Here is a 17,651-nt window from a genome sequence, read left to right on the forward strand (position 1 = left end):
CCTCCTATCATTCGGAAAGATACCGATTAGTGAAACTATTGAACCCTATACTGTAGAATCACTAACGGTAAACCCCTAATGGTTAACTAAATTGTTCGGAATTGCCCTATTATTCTGAACGATTAACCTATCCTTATTAACCTACGACCAGTAAAGTTAAGAAGTTGTGACGTAATAGTTAACGTGGATTGGCTAACTCAACATGAAGCTGAAATCAAATATGAAAAGAAGATGATTAGAAGCTCTCTTTTGGACGATGAAGCGATTAGATACAGAGAAAAGTGTACGATATTATGTTACCACTCTAACCTCATCTTGAGATGTTATAATATTTACGACAAGAAGACGTGGTGTATTTAACAAACGCGATGGCCAAAGTATTTAAAAGAAGACATATAGAAGATATCCCGATGGTACGCGAATTTCCACAAGTTTTCCCAGAAGAACTCCTTGGATTACCGCTAACCCGACAGGTCGAATTCAGAATCGATTTAATACCTCAAGCTGGCCCTGTTGCTAAAGCATCTTACCGACTTGCACCAACTGAAATGCAAGAATTATTGGATAAAGGTTTTATACGATCTAGTTAGTCACCATGGGGTGCACCAGTGTTAATTGGGAAATGAAGGACGGAAGTGTTAGGATATGTATTGATTAGAGAGAATTGCATAAAGTGACGATCAAGAATAGGTATTCACTTCTTCGAAGTGAAGGATCTGTTTAACCAACTGCAAGGGGCGATTTATTTTTAGAAAATTGATCTTAGATATAGTTATCACCAAATGAAGAAAATCCAAGATGAGGACGTTGCAACAACAGTGTTTCGGGCTCGTTACGGCCATTATGAATTCTTATTTATGCCGTTCGGGCTAACAAATGCGCCGGCAGCATTCATGGAACTCATGAACCGAGTCTGTAAACTTTATTTTGACAAATTTGCCATAACATTCATTGATGATATTTTGATATATTCGCAACGTAAAGAAGAGCACGAACGACGGTTAAGGAAAATTATGGAAGTGTTAAAGTAAGAGGAGTTGTACGCGAAGTTTTCGAAATGTGATTTGAATAAAGAAGGCATAATCCCTTGGTCATGTTGTAAAGCAACAAGGATTTCACATAGATTCAAATAAGATAGAAACCATTAAAATTGGCAGTCACCCAAGGCGCCAAAGGAAACGCGCCAATTTTTAGGACTAGCCGGAGACTTTCAGCGGTTTATTAAAGAATTTTTAGCATTACCCAACTCATAATCCTTTGTACGACGCAATTGTACAAATTTTATAGATGATAAGAGACCGCAGTCTCATATTCATCGAAGATGGGTCGAGTTGTTAAGCGATTATGACTGTGACATCCGTTATCACCCCGACAAGGCTAACGTCGTAGCCGATGCCTTGAGTAGGAAAGATCGGGTTAAGCCATTGCGAGTGCGAGCGCTGGGGATGATAGTCCAGTCGAACCTTTCGAACCTGATTCGAGTCGCTCAAAGTGAGGCGTTAAAAGAGGAACAATTGGAAAAGGAGGGACTTTACGGCAATGAGAAGAATGTCGAACAGCGCGTGGACGAAATTCTCTGCTTCAAAAATAGGGTTTGGATCCCGACCCTCCATGACCTTCGTGAGTTAATCATGGACAAAGCGCATGGATTGAAATATTCCATACATCCGGGATCGGATTAGACTATTGATAATACGAATATCTGAAAGGATTTTATTAATGACCGAGTTGGAGAAAGATATGGATTACGTATGTTGGCGAATATTCAAGTTATGCAAGAGATAAGGCTGCACACCGAAAACCCTAGGGAACGCCACAACGACAGAAAATTCGCCAATGATAGTGGGAATAAATTACAATGGATTTCGGGACGCAAATTCCCAAGATATATCAAAGGCATAATGTAAATTTGGGTAATCGCGGATCGATTAACCAATCCTCGCATTTCATTCCAAATCCATGACGATTACCACAATGAATTCTCGCCCAAATTCATGATGGTGAAATGGTATCTCGTCGAGGAGTACCATTTTCAATTATCTCAGATCGAAATGGTCATCCTACTTCCATTATTGGAAGGCGGGTAAGGAAGCATCGAGAGCTTGAAGCTTTCTATGGGTGAAGTAATTATCACCAATTTGTTAAATTGAACATGGGCGTCAATCAAGCCATAAGATTTGAATTGATTCTAGAAACAACCAATCGGATTTATAATATTTAAGATAAGTTGAAAGCAGCGTGAGATTGGCAAATGACTTATGCCAACATTCAAAGGAAACCATTGTCGCTGGAAAGAGGTGACAAGGTATTTTTAAGGCATCACCTTAGAAAGGTGATATGAGGTTTGGCAAAACCGAAAATAGTTCCTTAATATATTGGACCTCATGAGACTATCTCCTTGGTTGGTCATTTAGTTTATCGATTAAAGTACTCCAGGGGCTAAGTAATATACATGATGTTTTGCCATGTATACGGATTGAAAGGTACCTAAGCGATGAGGCAACGAAAGTACTAGTTGTGGAGGTACTCAAAGAAAACATGTTTGATATCATAAATAATTCCGTAGAGATAGTAGACGGGAAAACTAAACAGTTTGGACACACCAAGCTTTACTAATTAAGATTAAGTGGAATTCACGCGAGGGTGAATTCTGAAGGAAAAACCCCCCACCTTTCTCTCGGAAGGGGATAGTGGGCGTGTAAAATTTCGAGGACGAAATTTCTTAACGGGGGGAGAATGTAACAATTCCGACGAAAACCGGTATACCCTAACCGGTAGACAATAGTTACGTCATATCTAATGTCGGGTACATGAGTTACCATAGTAATTATACGAGAATACATGGTTCACTCTATTGGTTGTACGTGAATATATAATTCATCGTATTGAATATGCGATCAATCGATCGATAGTTATTGAAACCCGAACGAATCGAGGGTTCAATTATAGACGATACCTATAATATTTAGTGATGTTTACGAAGTATTAAAGCTTCGGGATAAGTGAAATAAAGCACAGAGAAAGAATTTTCGATTTAATGTACGTCGGTACGTTAAACGAAACCTTTAATACCAAACCGAGCAAGAGACGATCGATCAAGCCGAAAAAGATGCGCAGTAATTAATAATATGATGTTTTAAGTTAACGAAAGTCATGGTTTAAGTTTTTAAAGTTTTTAAATCGGTTTTATATAAATTTCATTTTTAAGCCGAAAACGACCGTTTTAACCTCGTTTTAAGCCGAATTAAACATTTAACCGAAAAACGAACGGAGCCAGATTATCCAAAACATTATCCGGATTGCGAGAATCCAAATGAATGGCCAAGAATGGAGAGGTGGGTCCCACCCCACCCTCCTTATGTTTCCGATCGGACATGGGGTGTTATCCCCTAGTCCTTATTTCTTTTTTTCACCCAACAATCCAACAATCCTAACTTCCTCTCAAGATCATGATCCAAAAACGAGAATTTTTAGCAAGAAAACAAGGTAAAGAATCTAGTTAATCACGTTTCCATCTTCGTTTCTTGAGTTTAATTGCAAGAAAATGAGGTTTCAAAGATGAAAACCGATTCTTGCTTGATCAAGTGATGTATACGGGTTATACAAGGGATCTTGGTCCAAGAAAGGGGTTAAACGAACCAAGAACGAATTTTTACGGTTTAAATCTTTGTTTTTGAATCATAACCGAAACTATAGTGTAAGAGGCTTGGTCGTGAGTGTAACTTGCTTGGTATTGTGGTATGTTGGTTGTAGGTTCTGTGTTTAGTGGTAAATAAGGCGGAAAGACGAGTTTGTAGCTTGTAGTGGCGGAAAACGAAGGGATATTCGGTTATGTTCGGTTTTGGGATATTTGGACAGATTGTGATACGTGTAGAGTTAGGTCATGAAATTTTACAGGGATGATCTACACATGAAAATATGAGATCTGTGAATATTTGGTAATTTTTGGATAAAGGATGAATATTTGGTGAATTTAATGCTCGGTTTTGGCCAAAAATGGTGAAAAATAGTTAAATATCATGAAAAATTCTGGAAAATTTTAGATAAACTTTTTATATCATTTATAAGTCACACACAAAATTTGAGGTCAATTGGAGAAGTCTAAGTAGGCTTTTCGGTTAAACGAGTTCTAGGGTTTTCTAGACCGGTTTTAGTGAAAATGGCATGTAAAGAAGATTTTGGTTCTGGAAAGTTTACAGGGGACTATGTGGATGGCAGGGGACATCCAGGAAAAATTTGGGATTTTTCTAAGATCGTTTGGTATTTACGACATATTTAGTGTTTAAATGGTGTTTAAAAATAGATAAATAAATTTTAAATATAGAAATTAATTCTGGAAATATTTTTATAAAATTCCCCACTGTCAAAAAGTGATTTGTGCAAAATTTCAAGATCCGAGATTAAACGGATAATTATTTGTGTAAAAACAAACTTTTAAAGCTTAAAATGCGTAAACCGGTAAAGTTCGCTTAAACGAACTGACTGGTGTATAAAAACCCTAAAAATGAACTATTTTCGTATAATTGAGTCAAATAAGTAAAAATAAATCATCCGAAAATAATTCGGATGATTTGAGTAATTTTAACCTATTTTAACAGTTTCCGGTACGCCAAAGACGGAAACTGGTCCCGCGGCCAATCGGGACGTCTAAACCGAGCTCTAAGTTCACATCTTTAACTAAATTATCAGTCAACAACTATTTTCGGGTCGTGGGTGACCAAACTCATTTTTGAAACGTAAAAACGGATAACCGTGCTAGGCACGCAAAACGAGAAAAACGACTAATAGTAATTGTGACCATGGAACTCTAAACGATATCACAATCTGAGTCCGGAGAAGTGTTTCTGGGTTAACCTTGCCCCCAGAACGGGTACAGTGCTGGTTTAACAGTGTCCCCAGATGTACCGGTTAACTCGGTTAAAGTTATATTAATAATGAGTGTATAGTAACGATCGTAGGGATCATATTACAGATTGGACGTGTTAACCGATAATGATTGTTGTTACCTGCTTGCATGTGCTAAGGTGAGTTTCACGAGCCCCTTTTTCTGAACTGTTTTCGAATATTTTCTCGGGGCGGAAGCATGTTTTTACTGAAATGTTTAAGTACATACTGAACGCACGGAATTGCGTGGATTTATATATGTTTTATTGTACGGGAATTGTACGGAAATGTACTAAGATGGTAATTGTCTGAGTTGCTAACATTCTAAGGCCCCGGAACACGAGTGATTAACTGAAAGCCGGTAGAGTGTGGATAGTACTATTGGTCTGACAAACCCAACTGGTCCGGCATGGATTTGCTGATGTTTCCCAGCCAGTTGCACATGTCTATTTTGTTGTTGATATATATTTTGCTATGCAATGTTAGGCATAGCGGTTTGGGGCAGGTCCGTGGGCGGGGGATATGCCACGGGGGTTGTGTGTGATAGTCAGAGGTTTCACTTGTGGGCTCAGCATAATTACATCGTGTTTCTGGGTTAACATTGTCCCCGGAATGAGTACGGTACTGGGTTAACAGTGTCCCCAGATAATATTATATTTTGATATGGATTTAACATGGTTTACTCAAATTCTGAAACTCACCAACTATTCGTAGTTGACCCGTTTTCTCACATGCATTTCAGGTACAACTAAGATGAAGTGATTGCTTACGTGCTAAGTGCTTGATGTGTGTAAGATTTGCATGCTGGATGTTAGGATACATTATAATAAATAGAAGTATGTATCGTATTGTATGATGTGTGTATCACCTAGACGGTAATGAAATACAAGATAATGAAATTTGAAGTATATTAATGCATTCAGTTTTCTTTATAAACAATGTGGTTGATATCAGAGGTGTCTGTTGCATCCCGTTTACGTTTCCGCTGCGGTTGCGGGGTGTTACAACGGTGAATGAAGCTAAGCGTGGTTTCAGAAAATGGACACCTCAGAAGCCTAAGGTGTTCAAATCAAGAAATTGTAATGTTGGGACTTATATTTTAGACCGATGCATTGAATTAATTTGTGGGTGAAAAATATATTATTTTGGTCTCAACCAAGGGTGGATGGCTTGAAGACCAAGTCATGCTAGACTAGTATAAATAGATGTTTTTATTCATTTGTCTAGTATGAGTGAGGACTGTATTGTGTATGTGTGAGATTTAGGGTTTTATCCCTTTGAGAGAGTCTTCGCCTCCAGGATGAGCTCTCCTGGTGGCGGCTGATATTTCTTAATCAATTGTATGTATGAATATATGTATGAGTGTCTCATCTTAATGAGAATCATTCGGTTAATATTTCATACTACCATTTCTATCTTTTGTGTTTTGATTACAATTGTTCATCCTATTATTGATTGTTAATCAAATCAAGCTCTCTCCCAATACACCTCATCCGTCCAGACATATTTTAAGAGTGAATCCGAGTTAGATTCGATCCTAACCCTAGACCCGAGCTCCACACCGTTGTTTAATAATGATTATTCACGCTTCCGCACCCGGGCTCGGACCTGACAATTGGTATCAGAGCCTGGGTTACCGAATCGTTCAGACTAACCGCTGAACTGATTCATTTCGCTCTTGAATCCACCATGGACGTTAAACGATGAAGTTCGTTGAAATTATTTTTGGGGGTTTTGAAATTATTTGATGATTCGGAGAAAATTATATGGATTGATGTTTGGGTTGATGACTCGTTTGGAGATCCAACATCAATTTCATGCTTATTTGGTCAGAACGGTCCAGATCTGATGTAACAGTGTTATTTGGCTCGTTTTGGGGCAACACTGTTCATCTGATTATTTCTAGATCTGAAATGGTTGATTATGATATGAAGATAGGTTTCTTTGATTTCGAGATGACTTGGATGGTGCTACAATGATTTATTTCAGATGCCGAAACTTGATTTTGGATTCGAAAAATTAGGGTTTTGTGTGCTCGTGCTGCACAAACAGTAGATGTTTGTTGAAAAATATTGCCGATGGTACAAACTGTTAAGGAGAATGTACAAGTCAAAAATGAACAGTTACTAAAGGCAATTTCATCATTGTTTGTTGCAGCAGATGCAAAGTGAATATTCGAGCAGGTTCTGCAAGGGCAAATCAGTGACTGATGACGCAGAAATGAAGTTTTAATGTCTCGAGCACACTATGAACAAATAAGATTGGACCCGAGTATGAAAAATGACTAAGTGTTGCTTCGAGCACAGGAGGTGTTTTGCCCAAGCACATCTTTGTTTGGCTCAAGCACAGGTTATTTCGAGCACATCTTATATCGAGCACATCAAATTCGAGCACACTTTGTGAAACCCAGAGCATGTCCTTTGTCTTCTCAAGAAAACTATCTTCTTTAAGTCTCGAGCACACTTTGTTATTTATTCGAGCAGACTCTTTTTCGAGCATGCTTTGTTTTGTCTTGAACAATTATGCTTGTGAAGAGAAAACTCAAGTTTGTTTCGAGCACACCCTTGCTCCCGAGCACACTTTTGCTCCCGAGCATGTTTGGTGGAAAATGAAAAAGCACTAAGTAATCCGAGCACACTTTTACTTCCGAGCACACTTTGTGCTAGTTGAAAATTGAAAAATCACAAGTGTTTTGATTTCCGAGTACACTTTGTGCTAGGAAAGTGCTTCCGGGTAAACTTTGTGCGAGTGCTAAAATTGAAAAATCACAAGTGTTTTGCTTTCCGGTTACACTTTGTGCTAGGAAAGTTACTCCGAGTACACTTTGTGCTAAGAAAGTGTTGCCAAGCACACTTTGTGCTAGGAAACAGAGTTTGTGAAATATTTCAAAGTTTTGAAGAAACTTTTGAGATTTTTGGTACCGTTAACCGTTTGACCAAGCTGTTCTCTACGGGAGATATATACCAGGGGTATTTTGGTAATTTTTCTCCAATCATCAACAAGCTTATGGAATTCAAACCTCATCCAATTTCACGACTTCATCAAGAGCTTTACAAGAACAAGTGTTGACCAAGCTTAAGGATTTAATCACATTTAGTGTCAACCAACTTTTGAATATGTTTATCTGAGATTTTTACAATCTTGATGAGGATGATCAAGATTGTTTCACCCACACTTAATTTGAAGACACATTTATTAAAGACAACTGCAACGAAATTGGGGGAGTAAAAATATTTGAATTTCATTGCAAATGGCATGCATCAAATCAAGTAAAAGACTCGAGTTAAGGAAAAGTTGATCAAGATTAATAATCCAAGGTTTTTCAAAGATGTTTCATCGTTTGTCAGTTTTCAGATTTCCTAGTACGGATGAGAAGATAGAGTCATCTCAAGCAACAATGTTGAAAGGATGATCAGTAGAGTTCAACCTCCTATGAAATAGTCACTTGAACTGTCAAGAACGGGTTATGGTTGAACTTGAATGCTATCTTAATTCAGGGAATGGTTTGAAGTTAATTTACAGGGGAAGAAACAGATTTGAAGAATGGAAGATTATTTGATGATCACAATGCGTTTATTTCTTTTTGTGATAACCTTGTTACTTGAAGTTGATCTTTGAAGTTCAAAGCCTCATTCATATGCCCATACAACTGTATCCAAAAGTGGTATAAGAGTGATGATTCGAAATGAACAATGGGAGAAGCTTAACGTGAGGGTGAGAATTTCAATGAAAGACAACGAGTTATGAGGTGATCATGGAAGAAATTCGATGGCATCGGTCTAAGGGGGAGATTGTTGGGACTTATATTTTAGACCGATGCATCGAATTAATTTGTGGGTGAAAAATATATTATTTTGGTCTCAACCAAGGGTGGATGGCTTGAAGACCAAGTCATGCTAGACTAGTATAAATAGATGTTTTTATTCATTTGTCTAGTATGAGTGACTGTATTGTGTATGTGTGAGATTTAGGGTTTTATCCCTTTGAGAGAGTCTCCGCCTCCAGGATGAGCTCTCCTGGTGGCGGCTGATATTTCTTAATCGATTGTATGTATGAATGTATGTATGAGTGTTTCATCTTAATGAGAATCATTCGGTTAATATTTCATACTACCATTTCTATCTTTTGTGTTTTGATTACAATTGTTCATCCTATTATTGATTGTTAATCAAATCAGGCTCTCTCCCAATACACCTCATCCGTCCAGACATATTTCAAGAGTGAATCCGAGTTAGATTCGATCCTAACCCTAGACCCGAGCTCCACACCGTTGTTTAATAATGATTATTCACGCTTCCGCACCAGGGCTCGGACCTGAAAATTGGTATCAGAGCTGATTACTGCTATTTTAGAAAGATTGTTGCTGATTGAAGATTTGAAGAAGAATGACGTAAGAAGACCACTGTTCCATTTATTTGTGACGTCAGCAGCTCTGTTCTTCATTTTTCTTCCAGATCTACAATCATTTGGTGTTTTCTCTTCCTTGTTTTATTTAAAGTTTTAATCTTTATATTTATATCTTGTTCTTATCGAATCAGACACATCAGATCTGAAAAATCGAGTCTCAGATATGAATATTTGTGAAACTCTGTTTTTATTAAGAAATTACTTTTATTTTCACAAAAATGTCTGGTTACGAGGAACAAGAGGTGTCTACTAACAAGATTCCTAGATTGTATGGACAGGAAAATTTCACAAAATGGAAGGTTTTGTTTGAAGCAGCCGTTTGCTACAATGATGTTGATATGTGGAACTCCATCAAGAATGGTCCACAAGGAGAAGTTGCAGAAGGTGCAAATGCAGCTGCAACTGCTGCTGTAAGAGAAAGAATGAGAAAGGTTGATGACAAGGCTTTAGCTATGTTGAAGCTAGGTCTGTCTTGGGAAATACTCACCAAGGTTGCACATCATCCCAATGCCAAGGCAATGTATGATGCAATACTTGAAATATTTGAGGGAAATGTTGAACTCAAGAACATTAAGAAGCAGAGATTGAAGCATCAGTTAGAAAGATTCAAGTATAAAAAAGGAGAAAGGTTGAAATCAATTCTAGAGAGGTTTCTGGGAATTGTGAATGAGCTCAGAACCACAGACTATGTCATGACTGATTTTGATCTCAACACCAAGCTGCTGAACTCTTTGCCAAAGGAATGGTATACTGCCTGCAAGTTCATTCTTACAAAGCACAACTTGAATGAGTTAAAATTAGATGATGTAGTGTGTTTTCTTCAAGCTGCAGAAATAGAGATGATAGAAAATGAAATGATTAAGTAAGATCCAGCTGAAATCGAGTGTCAGGTCCCTCGATTTCAGCTGGATCTTACTTAATCATGTCATAACTCACACAGATTGATGTGTTGACAAGGGAGTTAATGACGGGTTGCTATATTTAGAAAGATATCCGTTTGTTAAAGGTGGAATCAATAACAAACATACGGTTGCTTAATAAGTATTCAATGATAGATAACAAAAACAAGATTCACTCAAAAGATTTCCATTTATATAATATCAATCATACATAGTGGATAACCGATTTAGGGTTTCTTGAAGGTCTATCCGTACTAAGACAGCCGTCAAACACAATATTCTCTCTTAATATATTCCTTTTTCCGTGTGTTGTGTGTGTGTCTGTTCTTAGGCCTCTCTTCTTCCGTAGGCGGCGTGCCCTAAAACATTCTATTTATAGGCCTGCCAACCTAGGACAACTGTCATTCCTTCTAGAAACCCCAAACATACATACATATTCAAATTACATAATCAGAAAATATTCTAAGTATAAAACAAGTCTTTCGGGTAGGCTCTGGATAAGTAAACTTCTCCGAGTAGACTATGTGATCTGCCTGCCTTACACTTGGTAACATAGAAGTGTGCTCGGGATCAGTTTCCGGGTAGACTTTACTTGAAGAGTATTTTACCAAATAAAATACTCACCGGGTAGACTTCAGTCTTCTTGACTTTGCCAGACTTTGCCCGACAAACCCTTACAAGCAACCTTGTTCTTCGATGGTCCATTCAACTCGTTGCTATACAATAACTTATTAGCAAAGTGTACTCGGTAGTACTGTTCCTTGCTTGAGTTGAACCTTGCCCGATGTTACTTAGAGATATTCCATTTATACATCAAGCTTGCTCGGACCATAATTATTAAAGAATACCTTGCCCGGTCTTCCAATCACTTGGCCTCATGGACTTGGTTAGCCAAAAGCTTACTCGGAAGAGAACCTTACTTGACTATGAAGAACAGACTTGCTTGATAAAGTGAACCTTGCTCGGATTTACATAAACTAGTGAACCTTGCCCGGCAATGCACTAATTTGCAAACCTTGCTCGGATATCCACTAAAGAAGACTACTTGAAGTAAACCTGGCCCGATAGACAAAATATCATACCCGGCTAAGTAAAAGCTTGCTCGGAAGTCTAAGGTGTACCCGGATCCATACTTAGCGAATTCTAAGGAGGTTGAGAAGATTCAAATCTTCCATGTACTTCATTTTGGTCAAATCTTTGAATCAACAATCTTCCCCTTAGGTCAATTGTTTGACTCAAAATCTCCCCTAGATTGGAACACCTCAGCTGACCCAAAACATTTTAAGGTTACATACACTTAGTTAAAAATACACATCAAAATTCAAAGTCGAATTACATAATCAAATAACATTAATAGATTACATAATCAAAAGCAGTCCGAAGACATTACAAAACAAAGCCTAAGCTAAAAATTCTTCAATTTAGCCAAAGGTGCTTGTTTAGGCATGGAAAGTCCAACTTTTCTTGCTCTCTCAAGAATCTTAGCAACTCTGATTGCTTAGCACTTGTAGGCCTTTGCCTTTCTTTGTAATCCGAGAGATGCAGTGCTGCAATCACAGTTAGTTGCCATAGATTGAACTTTCTGAAGTCAATTTTAGAGAAGATCTTCACAATCTTTCCATTTTCCATCATTACATTCAGATGTTCAGTTCTGGAGTCATAAAATACTCCACTTGGCATAACCTTGTGGTTAACTGAAGGATTTTTGGCTTTTACCACAGCCTTGACAAGAGGTTTATCCATCTTCAAGTACATCTGCTTAGGTTGTTCTTGAGTAGTTACAGACAACTTCCTTTTCTTGGTGTTGTTCTGTTTTGAGACTAAGGAAGTTGTCTTTTTGCAGATTTCCTTTACTTTGGATTTTCTCTTCATTGTCATCTTTGATAGATCAACCATCTTTTTTGATATTCCCTTGTTCTTTCCATCTAGAGACTGAGCAGCTTCATTTTTGGTTGACCAAATAACAACAGGCTCGTGTATGACTGGGTAATCACTTTTCTGCCTATCATTCGGAGAGATTTATCTAGAGACATGAAAAGACAACTATGTATCTCCACATAAAGATTAGCATATTCATTATGTTTATATCACCTTAGATTTTACATCATCATGGGAAAGCAACCATACATGTTAATGACTATACTATGGTCCTTTTAGCCTATTAAATCCATATGATTGGCTAAGCAGTCAATGTACTATCATTTCCCATATAAAAACAGTATAATATTCAATCACCCCAATATCTCTTTATTTTCAGGTTGATGGCTATCCTGTTTGACCAACAGTGGTCAACATGACCAAACATACATGTGAATATATGTCCTTTCAAAGTCAGAGCTATTGACAAAGTTTTAAGTGAAGGAATAAGAAACAAGTCATAATTGCCCCAAATGCATTCAGTTTTCAGGTCAATGGCTATCCTTTGAATATGTAGAGATTTAAGGACCAAACATACACAAGTGCATGTCCTTCCAACTGGGCAAATGAAATAATTTTCAGCAAAAACAACTTCTTGAGACTTCTCTTTAAAAATCCTTCTTTTAAGCTTCTTTTAAAGCTTGAACTGAATAATCTTATCATACTAAATAATATATTCAATCAAGCATAGTTGAAAACATAGTGTGCCCGAGCAACCATTCAAGAGAATAGTGTGCCCGAACACCTTTCTAATGCAAAGTATACCCGAATAACCTTCATATAGTACAAAGTGTGCCCGGAAAAGGATTTCTAGCAGACAGTGTACTCGGAAAGTTAAGTTTTGAAATTACCAAGTATATTGAGGGAACAAAAGTGTACCCGAAATATAAAGTGTGCCCGGAAAACAAAGTTTGCCCGAAAACACTTGTAATTTCAAAGAAATCATAAACACACATATCACAGAGCATGCTCGGAATGAAATTAAAACACATAAACATTAAGTGTGCTATAGTCTAAAATTTCAAAGAGCTTGCCCGAAAATCCTATGTTAGCACTAAGCTTGCTAGGATAAACACATTCAATCATCAGGTATGCCCTTACTCGAGGGAATTTCAACATGTCAAACCATACCCGAAAATGACAAACTTAAATAATAATATCTAAATGTGCCTGGAAAGATTAACAAACCTTTCCTAACAGCATATTCACATAAATGACAAAGCTTACTCAGTGTACTAACTTAAGTTCACAAAGTTTGCTTGAACTCACAATCAACATATAAAATGCAAAGCTTTCCCGAAATAAGAATATCTTGTTAAAAACTAGCTATACCACATAATCATCTTAAGACTTCAAGCTTGCTCGGGAAATGAGTACAACAGCGTACTCTACCCGGAAAGTGTAAACACTTCAAAGCATGCCCGAAAATCATAAACTTAGTAAAAAATGACTAAGCTTGCCCGGAAAGGTCATAAATCATCAAACCTTACCCGAAGTAACATATTCAAACATATTCATCTATTTTGTGCCCGGAAAGGTTATAAAACATCAAACCTTACCCGAACTTACATATTTAGCCAACTAAAGGCAAAATGCAACACTTTTTTTGTAGGTTCCCTGGACGGATCACACGAGATATCCCGGTCTACTCAGGTGCGGAATCCCTGCGTAGATCGTTACGAGCGTAGAAAGCAAACCAAACAAACACACACGAACAAACCGAAACACGTTATATATTAATAACCGAACTCACGTGATATGAATCACTGATACAGACTCTCGTCAACTCGATCGACTCAAACGACTAACTTGTTAACTCACTGATTAACCGAACAACAATAAACCAAGCCGTAAGCTTGTATATAAATACAAGACAACTTCGCCTGATATGTTCAGGCGAAGTTGTCCATAACTTCGCTTGTTCAACAAGTTCGCCTAGGCGAACTTGTTAACAACTTCGCTTAAACAAAAACATAAATAACATTACAGACTCGATTACAGACACTAGACTATGAACTACTGACATTTATGCACCAACAGACTCCCCCTTGGCAGTAGCTTCATATCTTGATCTTTAAGCACTTGTCTTGTAATCTTCACGCATGCACTCCTTCTCTAACACATACCGTGACTACTCGCTGATACTTCCTCGCTTCGTCTTTCCAAGCAGGAATATAAAATATCTTCTTTTCGTTCAACACTTGCAGATCAGCTTTCGATAAGTTAACAAGATGCATCGGATCATACACCCTCAGCACTTCTTGTTCGTCTTCGTCTTCCATCACGGCTTCGGCAGTCTGGCAATCAACATACCACCATTTAAGATTCTTCAACACATCTTGAGGCATAATCTTCAATGGAACCTCCTTAATGCATCGAATCGGTTTATACTTCATTACCATCCATGGCTTGCCATCTGCTCTCATTCCCCTTTCTTTATCTTCCACTAGCTTTCCCTTCTGTGGCTTTAATAACTCAAACTTCTTCTCTTTTATGCTTTCTTTCCACATGATCTTCCCAATAACCCTTGACATGTTGTCGTCGCTTCTATTGATCAGCCCCAATCTAGCCAAATCCTTCACCTCACATTCCGGCAATGTATTGAGAGATCTCAACGTTCTTTTAAAATACTAAATCCCATCAAAACGTTTCACCACAAACAACTTTATCTGTTCATCATATAGCCAACAAATAATTCCTTTCTTCGACTCAGCATAGCCTTTGATATTATAACTTTTCTTGAACATGGTTGGAACAGCAGGCTTCTTAGTTTTAATAAACCAATGAGCACAGCCTTCCTTCCACCTTGGCTGCTCCTCCCACTCAGTCTCATCATTTTCCATCTCAGTACCCATATCGGCTTTCTCAACATCTGGGATCTCGTGTTCAACATTTTCTTCAATTATTTCACCTTCTTCAATCTTATCTTCAATCACAATCTGTGCTCCAATCTTCTCAATCTCCTCATCAGGCAGCACATCGTCATCTATCATCACATCATCCTCTAGCATATCATCATCCAATTCTTTCAACGCATCGATCACATCATCATCATCATCATCAACCATCACCACCTCATCACCACCAACTGCACCCGCAGACTCCCCCTGAGCTGTGGAAGTCCCAAGAGCTTGAGTAGTTCTTGGTAACTCACCACCTGCACCTTTCGGTGCATTGGGATCATCGTCTCTGTCATTTCTCTTCTTCGTCCTTAACTCGTCGCCTCTACAGCCTGTCTCCCCATGAGATGCCAAGAACTCCTTCATAGCATCTATAATTCGCCCATGTTCAACCAGGAGGGACGACTGTAGTTGATTCTCTGTTACAAGGCGCTGAATAGCCTGGGTCTGGATAAAGTTTATCCTCGATTGCTCTGCCACGACCCGTTCAAGTGCAGCTATTCTCTCCGAGTCTGAGAGGGTTGCATCGAAATCAAACCTCATGTTAGATGTATCTTGAGTATACTGAGGAGGGATCTCGAATGTAACCGGGACATCAGAAGCAGTTGTGGACGTAACCGCAGGTGGTATCATGACCGACAACCCTGCAGTTGCAACGACGGTAGACTCTACAAATTGTGCCACCACCTCTGAAGGAGTAAGCGTTGGAGGTGGTAACGACACAATCTCCGGAGTCATCGTCTGTAGTGTGATGGATGGGATGCCGACAGCTGATGTAGCCACCACGGGAACATCCGCGGCGCTTGTAACCTGTACAGAAGTAGGAACAATCGACATACCTGACAGTGCGGATGGAGCGAACCGTATAACTCTTGAAGTCTCTCCAGCTCCCATACCTGCACCTGTCCTTTCCCGTCTTGAACGTCTAATCAACTTGTGAATGTCCTCTTCCTCTTCTTCTGACTCACTATCAGCAACTGTCCTCTTTCTCTTCCCTAACGTCCTCTCCCGTCTCACCATCATCCTTCTCGCCTCATCCATAACCTCATCAAGATCTGAGTCAGCCACCATCGTAGCTGCTCTAGTAACAATCACTTCTCGAACCTGTGCAGCAGAGACCTGCACCTCTTCTTGTGGATCAAAACGGTCCATGTCGAAGAATCCTTGGCCGCCAAATGCAGCATCAAGGTCTACATCCTCCTCAGCCGACACCACAGGCACAGTAGGTACATCTCGAGTTGCTCCTGACTGTTGTGGTTGAGGGGTCTCTGAACTCATCCCCCCGAGCTGGCACATACCCCGGGTTTATTAAGAACCCAAAGAGTAGAGTATGCCTTGGACGATGTTCAGGCTTGCTCCTCGCACTCGAAGTACAGCATTGAGCAAAGATACGTTTGCTCACACTCTCCACGTATCTTATTGGGCGTCGTTGTGGCAAATTTGGAGCCACATGGTTCAAGATCATCTGGAAGAATCTTGGATACATTATGAACCGCTCACGAGCCATCGCCCTCCTCTGTCTATCGATCTCGTAAAAGACCATTTGACTAAAGCTATAACGTTTGTTATAAGTCAGAGCAGTCATTGCTGACTGCATGGTCGCACCCATTCCGTCAGTACCCGCCTTCCTCCCAGACATACACACAATCATGACGTGCATGAGGAAGCGCCACTGATCAAGCAGGAACCCCTTCCATCTCTGGGTATCGCCCAATGGACCAGAATAGCCCATTCTTAGAAATGCTCCATCGCGAAACGGAGCAACAAACTCCGTAGGGTCATCCCTAGTCTCCTCACCGAATCGCAACGCCACCCGTATTTGTTCAGACGAGAACTGAACTTCTTGGTTGTTGACGGTTGCTCGCATAACCGGGGGCTCAACGCGACAATCGTACTCCACAGTGTGCCAGAAATCCTCGATATTGGGTAAGGATATCGGCAGAGTCGTTGTGATAGCGTGGAATATCCTCGAGCGAATGAGGAATGTGATGATCTCACGGTAGTCTTCAACTCCGCTCGTTTCCGGGTCTAAGGTGATGAACATGTTGTGACCCGGAAAGAATTGTCTCTGATTATCTCCGTCATCACCTCCAGCACCTCCGGCACCTGCTACTGCAGCCATATCTGCAACAAACGAACCAAGTTAGATATACGTTAAGGTTTAACACAAGTTCGCCTATTACCATGAGCGAAGTTGTGATAACTTCTGTATAGGCGAAGTTAAAGTTGGGGCGAAGTTGGGAACAACTTCGCTTCATCTTTAAGTTCGTCTAATAATTAAAAAATTAAAAGGTCCAGGCGAAGTTAATGATAACTTCGCCTCACCACAACATCGCCTCAGGCGAAGTTTAGACTCAGGCGAAGTTACGGATAACTTCGCCTAAACCTTAAGTTCGCCTGAATCTGAATCGGCGACAGTGAGATCGGTTCAAACATCAAAAATCTGGTGTTTCGGCCGATTTAGACGATTAAGGAGACTAAAACACATGATAGTAAAGTAATCCGGACGATCAGATTGCTCATGAACACGTAAAACAAGTTTTGAAATCGGGTATAGGTTTCGAACGTCCGAGGTCGTTAACCGGGTGTCGAAACAACCTAGGATTAACAACATCGAACATCGAGTATAAGATATATAACCCAA

This window comes from Bidens hawaiensis, unplaced genomic scaffold (genome assembly GCF_021521415.1).
Source record: "Bidens hawaiensis isolate Kalapana, Puna unplaced genomic scaffold, B.hawaiensis_p1.1 tig00004759_1, whole genome shotgun sequence".
Lineage (NCBI taxonomy): Eukaryota > Viridiplantae > Streptophyta > Magnoliopsida > Asterales > Asteraceae > Bidens > Bidens hawaiensis.